The sequence below is a fragment of the Ranitomeya imitator genome, chromosome 1, assembly GCF_032444005.1.
Source record: "Ranitomeya imitator isolate aRanImi1 chromosome 1, aRanImi1.pri, whole genome shotgun sequence".
Lineage (NCBI taxonomy): Eukaryota > Metazoa > Chordata > Amphibia > Anura > Dendrobatidae > Ranitomeya > Ranitomeya imitator.
The window spans coordinates 635,475,120-635,491,282 of NC_091282.1; the positions used below are offsets into that span (position 1 = coordinate 635,475,120).

Genomic DNA, 16,163 nt, shown 5'->3' on the forward strand with positions numbered 1-16,163 from the left:
CCTATCTGATGTATTTAAAAACCTGATCATCTGTATATAACCTGTGTGAACAGGGTTCAGAGAGGAAAAATCCATGTGCGCATACAGGGTAGAACAGCTTTTGTGCAGATAGCCCAAGAGGAGTGGTGGAACTCCCCAGTCTTGTAGACACAAGAGAACAATTATGGAAACAGGAACACATGGGCTACTTGCACAGTGAACAAGTCTGTATGATCATGTTCACACACCACCAAGAAACCTGAAGACACAAAAGAGAATAGTAAAACCAAAAACACTCAGTTTGAAAAAATGTTGCAGTAATCCGCAAGTGCTAGTAAAAGATGTAAAAAACAGGGTATTTGGTTGATACGTTTTTTGCAAAAAATGTATACTAAGCTGCTCTACCAATCTTCACGGCATACCCTTATCAGAGCAGTCCTAACTAATGTATGCAATCCCTATCTGATGTATTTAAAAACCTGATCATCTGTATATAACCTGTGTGAACAGGGTTCAGAGAGGAAAAATCCATGTGCGCATACAGGGTAGAACAGCTTTTGTGCAGATAGCCCAAGAGGAGTGGTGGAACTCCCCAGTCTTGTAGACACAAGAGAACAATTATGGAAACAGGAACACATGGGCTACTTGCACAGTGAACAAGTCTGTATGATCATGTTCACACACCACCAAGAAACCTGAAGACACAAAAGAGAATAGTAAAACCAAAAACACTCAGTTTGAAAAAATGTTGCAGTAATCCGCAAGTGCTAGTAAAAGATGTAAAAAACAGGGTATTTGGTTGATACGTTTTTTGCAAAAAATGTATACTAAGCTGCTCTACCAATCTTCACGGTATACCCTTATCAGAGCAGTCCTAACTAATGTATGCAATCCCTATCTGATGTATTTAAAAACCTGATCATCTGTATATAACCTGTGTGAACAGGGTTCAGAGAGGAAAAATCCATGTGCGCATACAGGGTAGAACAGCTTTTGTGCAGATAGCCCAAGAGGAGTGGTGGAACTCCCCAGTCTTGTAGACACAAGAGAACAATTATGGAAACAGGAACACATGGGCTACTTGCACAGTGAACAAGTCTGTATGATCATGTTCACACACCACCAAGAAACCTGAAGACACAAAAGAGAATAGTAAAACCAAAAACACTCAGTTTGAAAAAATGTTGCAGTAATCCGCAAGTGCTAGTAAAAGATGTAAAAAACAGGGTATTTGGTTGATACGTTTTTTGCAAAAAATGTATACTAAGCTGCTCTACCAATCTTCACGGTATACCCTTATCAGAGCAGTCCTAACTAATGTATGCAATCCCTATCTGATGTATTTAAAAACCTGATCATCTGTATATAACCTGTGTGAACAGGGTTCAGAGAGGAAAAATCCATGTGCGCATACAGGGTAGAACAGCTTTTGTGCAGATAGCCCAAGAGGAGTGGTGGAACTCCCCAGTCTTGTAGACACAAGAGAACAATTATGGAAACAGGAACACATGGGCTACTTGCACAGTGAACAAGTCTGTATGATCATGTTCACACACCACCAAGAAACCTGAAGACACAAAAGAGAATAGTAAAACCAAAAACACTCAGTTTGAAAAAATGTTGCAGTAATCCGCAAGTGCTAGTAAAAGATGTAAAAAACAGGGTATTTGGTTGATACGTTTTTTGCAAAAAATGTATACTAAGCTGCTCTACCAATCTTCACGGTATACCCTTATCAGAGCAGTCCTAACTAATGTATGCAATCCCTATCTGATGTATTTAAAAACCTGATCATCTGTATATAACCTGTGTGAACAGGGTTCAGAGAGGAAAAATCCATGTGCGCATACAGGGTAGAACAGCTTTTGTGCAGATAGCCCAAGAGGAGTGGTGGAACTCCCCAGTCTTGTAGACACAAGAGAACAATTATGGAAACAGGAACACATGGGCTACTTGCACAGTGAACAAGTCTGTATGATCATGTTCACACACCACCAAGAAACCTGAAGACACAAAAGAGAATAGTAAAACCAAAAACACTCAGTTTGAAAAAATGTTGCAGTAATCCGCAAGTGCTAGTAAAAGATGTAAAAAACAGGGTATTTGGTTGATACGTTTTTTGCAAAAAATGTATACTAAGCTGCTCTACCAATCTTCACGGTATACCCTTATCAGAGCAGTCCTAACTAATGTATGCAATCCCTATCTGATGTATTTAAAAACCTGATCATCTGTATATAACCTGTGTGAACAGGGTTCAGAGAGGAAAAATCCATGTGCGCATACAGGGTAGAACAGCTTTTGTGCAGATAGCCCAAGAGGAGTGGTGGAACTCCCCAGTCTTGTAGACACAAGAGAACAATTATGGAAACAGGAACACATGGGCTACTTGCACAGTGAACAAGTCTGTATGATCATGTTCACACACCACCAACAAACCTGAAGACACAAAAGAGAATAGTAAAACCAAAAACACTCAGTTTGAAAAAATGTTGCAGTAATCCTCAAGTGCTAGTAAAAGATGTAAAAAACAGGGTATTTGGTTGATACGTTTTTTGCAAAAAATGTATACTAAGCTGCTCTACCAATCTTCACGGTATACCCTTATCAGAGCAGTCCTAACTAATGTATGCAATCCCTATCTGATGTATTTAAAAACCTGATCATCTGTATATAACCTGTGTGAACAGGGTTCAGAGAGGAAAAATCCATGTGCACATACAGGGTAGAACAGCTTTTGTGCAGATAGCCCAAGAGGAGTGGTGGAACTCCCCAGTCTTGTAGACACAAGAGAACAATTATGGAAACAGGAACACATGGGCTACTTGCACAGTGAACAAGTCTGTATGATCATGTTCACACACCACCAAGAAACCTGAAGACACAAAAGAGAATAGTAAAACCAAAAACACTCAGTTTGAAAAAATGTTGCAGTAATCCGCAAGTGCTAGTAAAAGATGTAAAAAACAGGGTATTTGGTTGATACGTTTTTTGCAAAAAATGTATACTAAGCTGCTCTACCAATCTTCACGGTATACCCTTATCAGAGCAGTCCTAACTAATGTATGCAATCCCTATCTGATGTATTTAAAAACCTGATCATCTGTATATAACCTGTGTGAACAGGGTTCAGAGAGGAAAAATCCATGTGCGCATACAGGGTAGAACAGCTTTTGTGCAGATAGCCCAAGAGGAGTGGTGGAACTCCCCAGTCTTGTAGACACAAGAGAACAATTATGGAAACAGGAACACATGGGCTACTTGCACAGTGAACAAGTCTGTATGATCATGTTCACACACCACCAAGAAACCTGAAGACACAAAAGAGAATAGTAAAACCAAAAACACTCAGTTTGAAAAAATGTTGCAGTAATCCGCAAGTGCTAGTAAAAGATGTAAAAAACAGGGTATTTGGTTGATACGTTTTTTGCAAAAAATGTATACTAAGCTGCTCTACCAATCTTCACGGTATACCCTTATCAGAGCAGTCCTAACTAATGTATGCAATCCCTATCTGATGTATTTAAAAACCTGATCATCTGTATATAACCTGTGTGAACAGGGTTCAGAGAGGAAAAATCCATGTGCGCATACAGGGTAGAACAGCTTTTGTGCAGATAGCCCAAGAGGAGTGGTGGAACTCCCCAGTCTTGTAGACACAAGAGAACAATTATGGAAACAGGAACACATGGGCTACTTGCACAGTGAACAAGTCTGTATGATCATGTTCACACACCACCAACAAACCTGAAGACACAAAAGAGAATAGTAAAACCAAAAACACTCAGTTTGAAAAAATGTTGCAGTAATCCTCAAGTGCTAGTAAAAGATGTAAAAAACAGGGTATTTGGTTGATACGTTTTTTGCAAAAAATGTATACTAAGCTGCTCTACCAATCTTCACGGTATACCCTTATCAGAGCAGTCCTAACTAATGTATGCAATCCCTATCTGATGTATTTAAAAACCTGATCATCTGTATATAACCTGTGTGAACAGGGTTCAGAGAGGAAAAATCCATGTGCGCATACAGGGTAGAACAGCTTTTGTGCAGATAGCCCAAGAGGAGTGGTGGAACTCCCCAGTCTTGTAGACACAAGAGAACAATTATGGAAACAGGAACACATGGGCTACTTGCACAGTGAACAAGTCTGTATGATCATGTTCACACACCACCAAGAAACCTGAAAACACAAAAGAGAATAGTAAAACCAAAAACACTCAGTTTGAAAAAATGTTGCAGTAATCCGCAAGTGCTAGTAAAAGATGTAAAAAACAGGGTATTTGGTTGATACGTTTTTTGCAAAAAATGTATACTAAGCTGCTCTACCAATCTTCACGGTATACCCTTATCAGAGCAGTCCTAACTAATGTATGCAATCCCTATCTGATGTATTTAAAAACCTGATCATCTGTATATAACCTGTGTGAACAGGGTTCAGAGAGGAAAAATCCATGTGCGCATACAGGGTAGAACAGCTTTTGTGCAGATAGCCCAAGAGGAGTGGTGGAACTCCCCAGTCTTGTAGACACAAGAGAACAATTATGGAAACAGGAACACATGGGCTACTTGCACAGTGAACAAGTCTGTATGATCATGTTCACACACCACCAAGAAACCTGAAGACACAAAAGAGAATAGTAAAACCAAAAACACTCAGTTTGAAAAAATGTTGCAGTAATCCGCAAGTGCTAGTAAAAGATGTAAAAAACAGGGTATTTGGTTGATACGTTTTTTGCAAAAAATGTATACTAAGCTGCTCTACCAATCTTCACGGTATACCCTTATCAGAGCAGTCCTAACTAATGTATGCAATCCCTATCTGATGTATTTAAAAACCTGATCATCTGTATATAACCTGTGTGAACAGGGTTCAGAGAGGAAAAATCCATGTGCGCATACAGGGTAGAACAGCTTTTGTGCAGATAGCCCAAGAGGAGTGGTGGAACTCCCCAGTCTTGTAGACACAAGAGAACAATTATGGAAACAGGAACACATGGGCTACTTGCACAGTGAACAAGTCTGTATGATCATGTTCACACACCACCAAGAAACCTGAAGACACAAAAGAGAATAGTAAAACCAAAAACACTCAGTTTGAAAAAATGTTGCAGTATTCCGCAAGTGCTAGTAAAAGATGTAAAAAACAGGGTATTTGGTTGATACGTTTTTTGCAAAAAATGTATACTATAGTCCTGCAGGTCATTGCCATCATATGAGAAGAACAATACGATGAATGACCTGTGATAGAGACTTTCCACAGGGGCCAGGATCTTCATGATATCCCACTGGGCAAGGTTTATGTACACCCCTCCCAAAAGTTGGCATTGCTGGGTGTTTTGTGAGTGGACTGAGGGTGGAGATTAAATGTTCATTATTTTTTTATTGAAAGGTTAATAGGTATTCAGACTCAAGACCAGATCTGTTGCTCTCTCCTTGCCCTCCATGTGTAGTGTTGGGTCTGTCACTCTCCCTGTCCTCCATGTATAGTGTGGGGTTGGTTACTCTCTGCCTGTCCTCCATGTGTAGTGTGGGGTCTGTTAATCTATCCTTGTCCTCCATCTGTAGTGTGGGGTCTGTTACTTTCTATGGGTACTCAATGTGTAATGTGGGGTCTGTCATCTCTCCTTGCCCCCTCCATGTGTAGTGTGTTGTCAGTTACTCTCCCTGCCCTCCATGTGTAGTGTGGGGTCTGTCATCTCTCCCTGCCCTTCATGTGTAGTGTGGGGTCTGTCACTCTCTCCCTGCCCTCCATGTGCAGTGTGGGGTCTGTCACTCTCCCTGTCCTCCATGTGTAGTGTGGGGTCTGTCACTCTCTACCTTCCCTCCATGTGTAGTGTGGGGTCTGTCATCTCTCCCTGCCCTTCATGTGTAGTGTGGGGTCTGTCACTCTCTCCCTGCCCTCCATGTGCAGTGTGGGGTCTGTCACTCTCCCTGTCCTCCATGTGTAGTGTGGGGTCTGTCACTCTACCTGCCCTCCATGTGTAGTGTGGGGTAGGTTACTCTCTCCCTGCCCTCCATGTGTAGTGTGGGGTCTGTCACTCTCTCCCTGCCCTCCATGTGCAGTGTGGGGTCTGTCACTCTCCCTGTCCTCCATGTGTAGTGTGGGGTCTGTCACTCTACCTGCCCTCCATGTGTAGTGTGGGGTCTGTCACTCTCTCCCTGCCCTCCATGTGCAGTGTGGGGTCTGTCACTCTCCCTGTCCTCCATGTGTAGTGTGGGGTCTGTCACTCTACCTGCCCTCCATGTGTAGTGTGGGGTCGGTTACTCTCTGCCTGCCCTCCATGCGTAGTGTGGGGTCTGTTAATCTGTCCTTGTCCTTCATCTGTAGTGTGGGGTCTGTTACTTTCTATGGGTACTCAATGTGTAATGTGGGATCTGTCATCTCTCCCTGCCCTCCATGTGTAGTGTGGGGTCTGTCATCTCTCCCTGCCCTCCATGTGTAGTGTGGGGTCTGTCACTCTCTCCCTGTCCTCCATGTGTAGTGTGAGGTCTGTTACTCTCTCCCTGCCCTCCATGTGCAGTGTGGGGTCGGTTACTCTCTGCCTGCCCTTCACGTGTAGTGTGGGGTCAGTTACTCTCTCCCTGCCCTCCATGTGTAGTGTGGGGTCAGTTACTCTCTCCCTGCCCTCCATGTGTAGTGTGGGGTCAGTTACTCTCTCCCTGCCCTCCATGTGTAGTGTGGGGTCAGTTACTCTCTGCAGTCCTCCATGTGTAGTGTGGAGTCTGTCACTTTCAACCAGTCCTCCATGTGTAGTGTGGGGTCTGTCATCTCTCCTTGACCTCCATGTATAGTGTGGAGTCAGTTGCTCTCTACTTGCCCTCCATATGTAGTGTGGTGGGTTACTCTCTGCGTGCCCTTCATGTGTAGTGTATGGTCTGTTTCTTTCTCCCTTCCTCCATGTGAAGTACAGAGCTTGTCATCTCTACCTGTCCTGCATGAGTAGTGTGAGCTTGGTGACTCTCTCCCTGCCCTCCATGAGTAGTGTGGTCGGTTACTGTCTTCCTGTCCTCCATGTGTAGTGTAGGGACGGTTACCCTGCCTTCCATGTGTAGTGTGGGGTCTGTCACTCTCTCCCTGTCCTCCACGTGTAGTGTAGGGTCAGTTACCCTGCCTGCCCCTGCCCTACATGTGTAGTGTGGGGACAGTTACTCTCTCCCTGCCCTCCATGAGTAGTGTGGGGTCTGTCAGTCTCTTCCTGTCCTCCATGTGTAGTGTGCGGTCTGTCATCTCTACCTGTCCCCAATGTGTATTGTGGGGTCTGTCACTCTCTCCCTGCCCTCCATGTGTATTGTGAGGCCTGTCACTCTCTACCTGCCCTCCATGAGTAGTGTTGGGTCTGTCCTCTCTACCTGCCCTCCATGTGTAGTGTGGGGTCTGTCCTCTCTACCTGCCCTCCATGTGTAGTGTGGGGTCTGTCCTCTCTACCTGCCCTCCATGTGTAGTGTGGGGTCTGTCCTCTCTACCTGCCCTCCATGTGTAGTGTGGGGTCTGTCATCTCTCCCTGCCCTCCATGTGTAGTGTTGGGTCTGTCCTCTCTACCTGTCCTCCATGTGTAGTGTGGGGTCTGTCACTCTCTACCTGCCTTCCATGTATAGTGTGAGGTCTGTCACTCTCACCCTGCCCTCCATGTGTAGTGTGGGGTCTGTACTCTCTGCCTGTCCTCCATGTGTAGTGTGGGGTCTGTCACTCTCTACCTGTCCTCCATGTGTAGTGTGGGGTCTGTCACTTACTCCCTGCTCTCCATGTGTAGTGTGGGGTCTGTCATCTCTACCTGCCCTCTATGTGTAGTGTGGGGTCTGTCACTCCCTACCTGCCCTCCATGAGCAGTGTGGGGTCTGTCACTCTCTACCTGACCTCTATGTGTATTGTGGAGTCTGTCACTCCCTACCTGCCCTCCTTGAGTAGTGTGGGGTCTGTCCTTTCTACCTGCCCTCCATGTGTAGTGTGGGGTCTGTCGCTCTCTACCTGTCATCAATGTGTAGTGTGGGGTCTGTCGCTCTCTACCTGCCCTCCATGTGTAGTGTGGGGTCTGTCGCTCTCTACCTGCCCTCCATGTGTAGTGCGGGGTCTGTCGCTCTCTACCTGCCCTCCATGTGTAGTGTGGGGTCTGTCGCTCTCTACCTGCCCTCCATGTGTAGTGCGGGGTCTGTCGCTCTCTACCTGCCCTCCTTGTGTAGTGTGGGGTCTGTCCTCTCTACCTGCCCTCCATGAGTAGTGTGGGGTCTGTCACTCTCTACCTGTCCTCCTTGTATAGTGCAGAGCCTGTCGCTTGCTAATTGCCCTCTCGGTCAGTAAGCTGCAAAGAGATTTCCCTGTAAAACTAGGTGAGTTGACTATGGATTATTCTTTTGTAACTACTGATGCCAAAGTCATGCCCCCTCTTTTTCCTAACCAGAAATTGAAGATGAGAGCTCAAAGAGCAGATTATCACATGACTGCAGGACCAGACTACACACAGGTTTTGTTTGTAGTCTGTTGCCATAGAGACACAGGTCTGCATAGGAGCTTCATACACAAAACAATAGGATTGTCACGCATGCGCCCAGACTGGTTGGCGCGGGCATACGGGGGTGTGGCCCCACTGGACCACAGACCAAACTTCCCTGGAAGGGGCGTAACTAAGTAGCTTCCTAGGTGTTCGTTGGAGCCTCTGATGGTGAGGTCAGACTTGTGCAATAGGAAGCTACCAGGTACCACTCCAGGGTGGTGTCTGGCTGTGGCTGCTGATCCCACCGGGGAACGGAACATAGACAGGCAAGCGGGCATGGCTGTCACTCATGCAGACAGGCGGGCACAGCTGGGACACAGGCAGGCGGACGGGTACAACAGAGACACTGGCAGGCAGGCGGGCACGGCTGGCTCTCTGGCAGGACAGGCAGACAAGACTGGTACACTGGAAGAACCAATAGGGACTGATCTGCAGGCAGGTATGTAAAACAGGTAAGAACCTATTCAGACAGGAGGACTTAAGAATAGGTAGAGAAAGACCGCAAGAGCGGATGCAGAGCGAAAGCACAGGAGCTAGAGCCAAGAACAGAAATGCAGGAGGCAGAGCCAAGAGAAGGAGGCGGAGCCAAGTACAGAAATGCAGGAGGCGGGGCCAAGAGCTGGAGGCGGAGCCAAGTGCAGAAACGCAGGAGGCAGAGCCAAGAGCGGGAGAAGTAGAATCGCAAGGAGCGGAGCCAGGTAGAACCGCAAGAAGCAGAGCGAGAGCTGAGCGGAGCCGCAGAGCAGGGTCACAGAGTGCAGAGCAAAGTGCTGAGCAAAGCTATAGAGAGCAGAGCTGAGAGCAAAGCCACAGAGTGCAGAGCTGAGAGCAAAGCCACAGAGTGCAGAGCTGAGAACAGAGCAAAGTCAGAGTGCAGAGCAAGACACAGAGTGCAGAGCCGAGAGCAAAACCACAGAGAGCAGAGCAAGGTCACAGAATGCAGAGCAAGGAGCAAAGCAAGGTTACAGAGAGCGGAGCCGAAAGCAGAGCAAAGCAAAGCAGAGCAAAGCAAAGCAAAGCAGTACGCGCAGCACAAAAAGCAAACCAAGACAGGGATAAAAACGGACACAGGAACAGGACTAGACTAAGACAGAGTCAGGAACGAGACAAGGCACAGAGACATGGAGACAAGCCAGGGTACGACACCCCTCTGGGTAGCGGACATAGGCCAGGGTACGAAGCTCCGCTGGGTGGCTACACAAGGACATAGGCCAGGGTACTAAGCCCCACTGGGTGGCTACACAGGAAACAGACCAGAGTACAACGCCCAGGGCCGCCATCAGGGCATGACGGCCGTGACTGGCGTATGGGGCCCGGTGAGCAGAGGGGGCCCGCATCGGGCCCCCTCTTATCTGCTCACCGGGCCCCTACCGGCAGCCGCAGGCTAACCGGGCCCTTAGCGCCGACGCTGCAGCTGTTTAAAGCTATTGACGTGCGGGCGCGGGCCCGCACGTCAATAGTTAACAGCCGCGGCGCCGCCAGCCAATCTGAGGCTGGCAGGCGCTGACGTCAGCCGCAGCGTGCGTGCATGTCGCCGGCGTCTGACATCATTGTCAGTCGCCGGCGAGTGCATGCACGCTGCAGCTGCGTGGAGACTTCGCCCGCCGCAGGAGCGCGGCAGGTAAGAAGAACTTCTTTTTTTTTTTTTTAGAGCGGCGATCCGGGGGCCCAAGGAAGAACGCTGGACAGAGATGGGGCAGAGTGCTGGGAAGAGATGGGGCAGAGTGCTGGGAAGAGATGGGGCAGAGTGCTGGGAAGAGATGGGGCAGAGTGCTGGACAGAGATGGGGCAGAGTGCTGGACAGAGATGGGGCAGAGTGCTGGACACAGGGGCAAAACGCTGGACAGAGATGGGGCAGAGTGCTGGGAAGAGATGGGGCAGAGTGCTGGGAAGAGATGGGGCAGAGTGCTGGGCAGAGTGCTGGACAGAGATGGGGCAGAGTGCTGGACAGAGATGGGGCAGAGTGCTAGACAGAGATGGGGCAGAGTGCAGGGAAGAGATGGGGCAGAGTGCTGGGAAGAAATGGGGCAAAGTGCTGGGAAGAGATGGGGCAGAGTGCTGGGCAGAGTGCTGGACAGAGATGGGGCAGAGTGCTGGACAGAGATGGAGCAGAGTGCTGGACAGAGATGGGGCAGAGTGCTGGACAGAGATGGGGCAGAGTGCTGGACAGAGATGGGGCAGAGTGCTGGGAAGAGATGGGGCAGAGTGCTGGGCAGAGGGCTGGACAGAGATGGGGCAGAGTGCTGGACAGAGATGGGGCAGAGTGCTGGACAGAGATGGGGCAGAGTGCTAGACAGAGATGGGGCAGAGTGCTGGACAGAGATGGGGCAGAGTGCTGGACAGAGATGGGGCAGAGTGCTGGACAGAGATGGGGCAGAGTGCTGCACAGAGATGGGGCAGAGTGCTGGGCAGAGTGCTGGGAAGAGATGGGGCAGAGTGCTGGGCAGAGATGGGGCAGAGTGCTGGGCAGAGTGCTGGGAAGAGATGGGGCAGAGTGCTGGACAGAGATGGGGCAGAGTGCTGGACAGAGATGGGGCAGAGGGCTGGACAGAGATGGGGCAGAGTGCTGGACAGAGATGGGGCAGAGCGCTGGACAGAGATGGGGCAGAGCGCTGGACTGAGATGGGGCAGAGCGCTGGACAGAGATGGGGCAGAGCGCTGGACAGAGATGGGGCAGAGCGCTGGACAGAGATGGGGCAGAGCGCTGGACAGAGATGGGGCAAAGCGCTGGACAGAGATGGGGCAGAGCGCTGGACAGAGATGGGGCAGAGCGCTGGACAGAGATGGGGCAGAGCGCTGGACAGAGATGGGGCAGAGCGCTGGACAGAGATGGGGCAGAGCGCTGGACAGAGATGGGGCAGAGCGCTGGACAGAGATGGGGCAGAGCGCTGGACAGAGATGGGGCAGAGCGCTGGACAGAGATGGGGCAGAGCGCTGGACAGAGATGGGGCAGAGTGCTAGACAGAGATGGGGCAGAGTGCTGGGAAGAGATGGGGCAGAGTGCTGGGCAGAGTGCTGGGAAGAGATGGGGCAGAGTGCTGGACAGAGATGGGGCAGAGTGCTGGACAGAGATGGGGCAGAGGGCTGGACAGAGATGGGGCAGAGGGCTGGACAGAGATGGGGCAGAGCGCTGGACAGAGATGGGGCAGAGCGCTGGACAGAGATGGGGCAGAGCGCTGGACAGAGATGGGGCAGAGCGCTGGACAGAGATGGGGCAGAGCGCTGGACAGAGATGGGGCAGAGCGCTGGACAGAGATGGGGCAGAGCGCTGGACAGAGATGGGGCAGAGCGCTGGACACAGATGGGGCAGAGTGCTAGACAGAGATGGGGCAGAGTGCTGGGAAGAGATGGGGCAGAGTGCTGGGCAGAGTGCTGGGAAGAGATGGGGCAGAGTGCTGGACAGAGATGGGGCAGAGTGCTGGACAGAGATGGGGCAGAGTGCTGGACAGAGATGGGGCAGAGGGCTGGACAGAGATGGGGCAGAGCGCTGGACAGAGATGGGGCAGAGCGCTGGACAGAGATGGGGCAGAGCGCTGGACAGAGATGGGGAAGAGCGCTGGACAGAGATGGGGCAGAGCGCTGGACACAGATGGGGCTGGATTGGACACAGATGGGGCAGAGTGCTGAACACAGATGGGGCAGAGTGCTGGACACAGATGGGGCAGAGTGCTGGACACAGATGGGGCAGAGTGCTGGACACAGATGGGGCAGGATTGGAAACAGATGGGGCAGAATGGAGACAGATGGGGCAGGATTGGAGACAGATGGGGCAGGATGGATACGATGGAGACAGATGGGGCAGGATGGGGAGATCATATGGGGCAGAATGGATACTCATGAGGGCAGGATGGGAGAACATATGGCTGGAGCCTGCAATGAGACACACGGGGGCTAGGATGGCGAATATTACCATAGGGGCTAATTAAGGGATATTATTATTGCAGTGATGTATTTATTTTATTTTTTGAGTATACTGTTTTAAATGGGGGGAGGTCCTGTTACTGTGCAGAGTGATATATGTCACCTTCTTTATGTGGTGTAATGTAGAGGCTGTGAAAATTAAGTAATGTATTCTGCAAGTGGAACTCGAGATAACTGTGTTATTTCCTGCAGAGACGAGTCCTGGCTGGAAGAAATGATGGCGGTCTGTGCTGGATGAAAGATGAAGGACTTCACCTAGAGACGTCACTGGTGAGTCAGTGTTAACTATACACTGACACTATACACTGTATACTATATACAGAGCTCCTGTGTATAATGTCACCGGTGATCACTGTATTACCTGTACACAGACACTGCTTACTAATTACAGATCTCCTGTGTATAATGGCACTGATGGTGATAGTATTGTGGTTGTTTTTTTTTATTACTGATCAGTATTGTAGTATTCAGTCACTATGTGGTGGTAATATGCGGTCTGGTCATGGTGTTGTGGTATTTGTTCCTTGTATTTTATATTATTCGATCACTGTGGTGGTAATATGTGGTCTGGTCATAGTGCTGTGGTATTTGTTCCTTGTATGTAGTATTATAGGTCATTTTAAAAATTGAAAAATAAATAAAAATATACCTAAATTGTATTGCATATTTTAACAAATATTTAGTAGGTTACAGTACAGTAGGGCCCGGCCAAAAGTGTCTACCGTGTTCTGGTGGCGGCTTAAAAAATCTTTTGGCCAAAACAAAAGCTGCCGGCTATATGTGTGATCTGGTGATGGGAACTGTTAATGTGTGATAGGTGAGAAGTGGAGATTTTCCAAGAGATAGCGGTGGGACTGTGGACAGTTCGAGGGGTGGAGCCTGGAGGCGGGGCTGGGGTGGAGCCTGGGCGGAGTCTCAAGGGGGCCCCGAAAATTTTGCCAGTATGGGGCCCCAAAATTTCTAGTGGCAGCCCTGACAACGCCCCCCTGGGTGGCGGAACACAAGAGTCACAGAGACAGGACCTGGCACCTCAGCAGCTAAGAACTGACTGAGGGAGTAAGTTGCACAGGCCCCCACCAATGGGTGGGGATGTCTTAAATACAGGAAGCCTCATGGCGATTGGCCAGGGACACCTTAGCAAGGTGCACACAGTCTCCATAAGAAACAGGAGTTGCCGGCGCCGCCCCCCTATGCAGCAGACATGAGGCTCACAGCATGGAGCTGGCAGCAGAGAGAAGTCACAACAAGGTCCAGAGAAATAAGTGAGTTTGAGTGTAATGCAGGTGGGGGATAGGAGGCCATGCAGTGATGCCAGCAGAGTTGTTACAAGGATATTTTTAACGAAGGCTATTTGTGAATTTGTTTTATTTTTTACATTAGCATTACAGGGCCTATCAAAAATAAAAATTGAAGATCCCCTTTAAGAAAGCAGAAAATCTTTGCAAAGTTCCTCTGTATGCTGACGAAACTATTAGCTCATCGGTCAACAAAAGGATATGAATCATTATATTGGGCCTGACTGTGTCCCAACTAGGGCGCAGGTCAGCAAAGAAAAGCAAAGGCCTCGGCCTGCGGATGTCCAACTAATTACAATCGCAGAGCAGTGATGATCTCACCATCCAGCATCCACCATATCATGTGACCTGCTGAAAATCCGTTGGAGATTTCATTCTTTCTGATTACTTTTGTTGTTTTGGAGATTTTTTAGTGTTTGGATAAACCTTTCATGGCCCTTGTGACAGGGCTTGTAAGAGACTGCAAGGATGTGTCGCATTCCTATCAGTGTCCAGTCCCTGGATCCAAAAATTATCAGTCTCCATTGTCGTGGTACATGCCTTAAATGAAACTGGGTCTTAAAAGTCATTTTAATACCATTTGGAGGACAACCAACCCACATGCGCCCAGCAGGCACAGTACCCAATGATGCGTCCTCTGCGCCTATATCGTGGCTAAGCAAGTAGGCCATTCTAGTACTACATGTGAAAATAAGAACATTTGTATGAAAAATTTATAGATAATGTTTTTTTTTCTTGAGGAGATGACAGTTGGTGCTTGTGAAGTTCTATGGAGAGTGAAGAAGGGAGGAGCCACAGGCAGGTAGATTTTCTACTGCAAGTAATGACAGTTTTTAACTGTTGTTTCGGGAGAACTTGCAGCAGAATGTCCGTATATGCCTTTAGCTCCTCCTCCATAGATCTTTATGAGTGCAGCGCCCCAGAGACCTAGTCGTTGCAGTATGGCACTCTGCCGCTAAGGGGAGTAGCGGTACGTCTGATGGCACTAAGGAGTTCTCCTGACCGGGTATCACCAGAACACATTACACTTCACACTCCGGCCACTAGGGGGAGAAAAAGGCTTTATTTATTGGGCCACTCCTCACACTGGTAAAACTAGGGGCTGGGGAGGAAGTCAGTCAGAAGCTGACTGGGTTGGATTCAGGCAACATCCCGTGGCAGGGGGTGTTGCAGGGAGAAGGCACAGGGGGGCCCCTGTCAGGCGTGGGAACCTGGCAGGTGCCTAGCGAACAGAACAGAACGTAACGGAACCGCGCCTGCACACCCTGCGGCGGTATCCAGGAGAGAGACACAAAGGGAAGGATATTGTGGAACCGTGTAAACGAGATCAAGCACAAAGGAGAGCCAGTAAGAGTCGTGCCGAGAGAGAGAAAGGCAACATCTTACTGAGGCGCGTAGTCGGTGGCCGGAACACCGTAGGAGTAACTGACTTCAGGCCTTACTTCAAACTCCGCCGGACAGTTAATCATAGGTTGGCTGTCTACCTTACAACACCTACGAAGACATAGGGGGCAACATTGGGAGAGGGGCGTCTCTAGGGTCCCGGAAGACCTCCAAGCCTTCCCGTCACACGGGTGGCGTCCTAGCCATAACATACCTGGGGGACGTTAGAAACTAGTAACATCTGGAACCAAAGAACGAGAGAGAGAGCTGTAGAGAACGAACGAACGAGAACAGCAGTTGTGAGGACTATTCCGAATGCTCAGCAGGGTAGGACTACAACACACAGGCGCTAGTGGTAGGCAACGATTTCCATCTGCGAAGGAAACTCTGGATGTGCCCATCGGACCGGCCGGTCTCTGAGAGCCCTGTTAAACGTACTTTGGATTGAGGATCCTGAAGCCTTCAGTAAAGAGGTAAAGAGACTTCAACCTTGTGTCCTCATTATTGACTGTACCTCACACCATTACCATCCACCTTACTGGGAAGCCCTGGGGACATACTTCACCTGTGGGAAGGTATACCATCCAGCTGCCATTCCATCATCCCAGCGGACCCCACAGCAGCGTCGGTCACCCTGACCGAACACCACAGGTGGCATCACAAACCCCTGACAGACTGTTCCACTACTCTCATTGGATGCCCCTTAGCAGGGTCGCGGACCGGGCCTAGCCACCGTGACAGCCTCAGAACCGAACCAGAGAGGCCCGGTACCGAAACGCGTGGCCCTGTGTCTGGGGGCGCTCCATGAGCATCAGCTGTCTTCTACCTCAGTAATGGGAAAATCTGGATTCTGTTATTTGAAGATTGTTAATTATTACTTTGTAATAGTAGTAACATAGTAACATAGTAACATAGTTAGTAAGGCCGAAAAAAGACATTTGTCCATCCAGTTCAGCCTATATTCCATCATAATAAATCCCCAGATCTACGTCCTTCTACAGAACCTAATTGTATGATACAATATTATTCTGCTCCAGGAAGACATCCAGGCCTCTCTTGAACCCCTCGACTGAGTTCGCCATCACCACCTCCT

The 16,163-nt window shown here is 49.0% G+C and overlaps 1 protein-coding gene across 2 annotated transcripts in view; it reads right to left on the minus strand.

Moving 5' to 3' along the window:
• The window catches only part of ADAMTSL4 (ADAMTS like 4), a 186,169-nt gene that overhangs the window by 15,541 nt on the left and 154,465 nt on the right, over positions 1-16,163 (minus strand). The gene's annotated exons all lie outside the window — the stretch shown is intronic.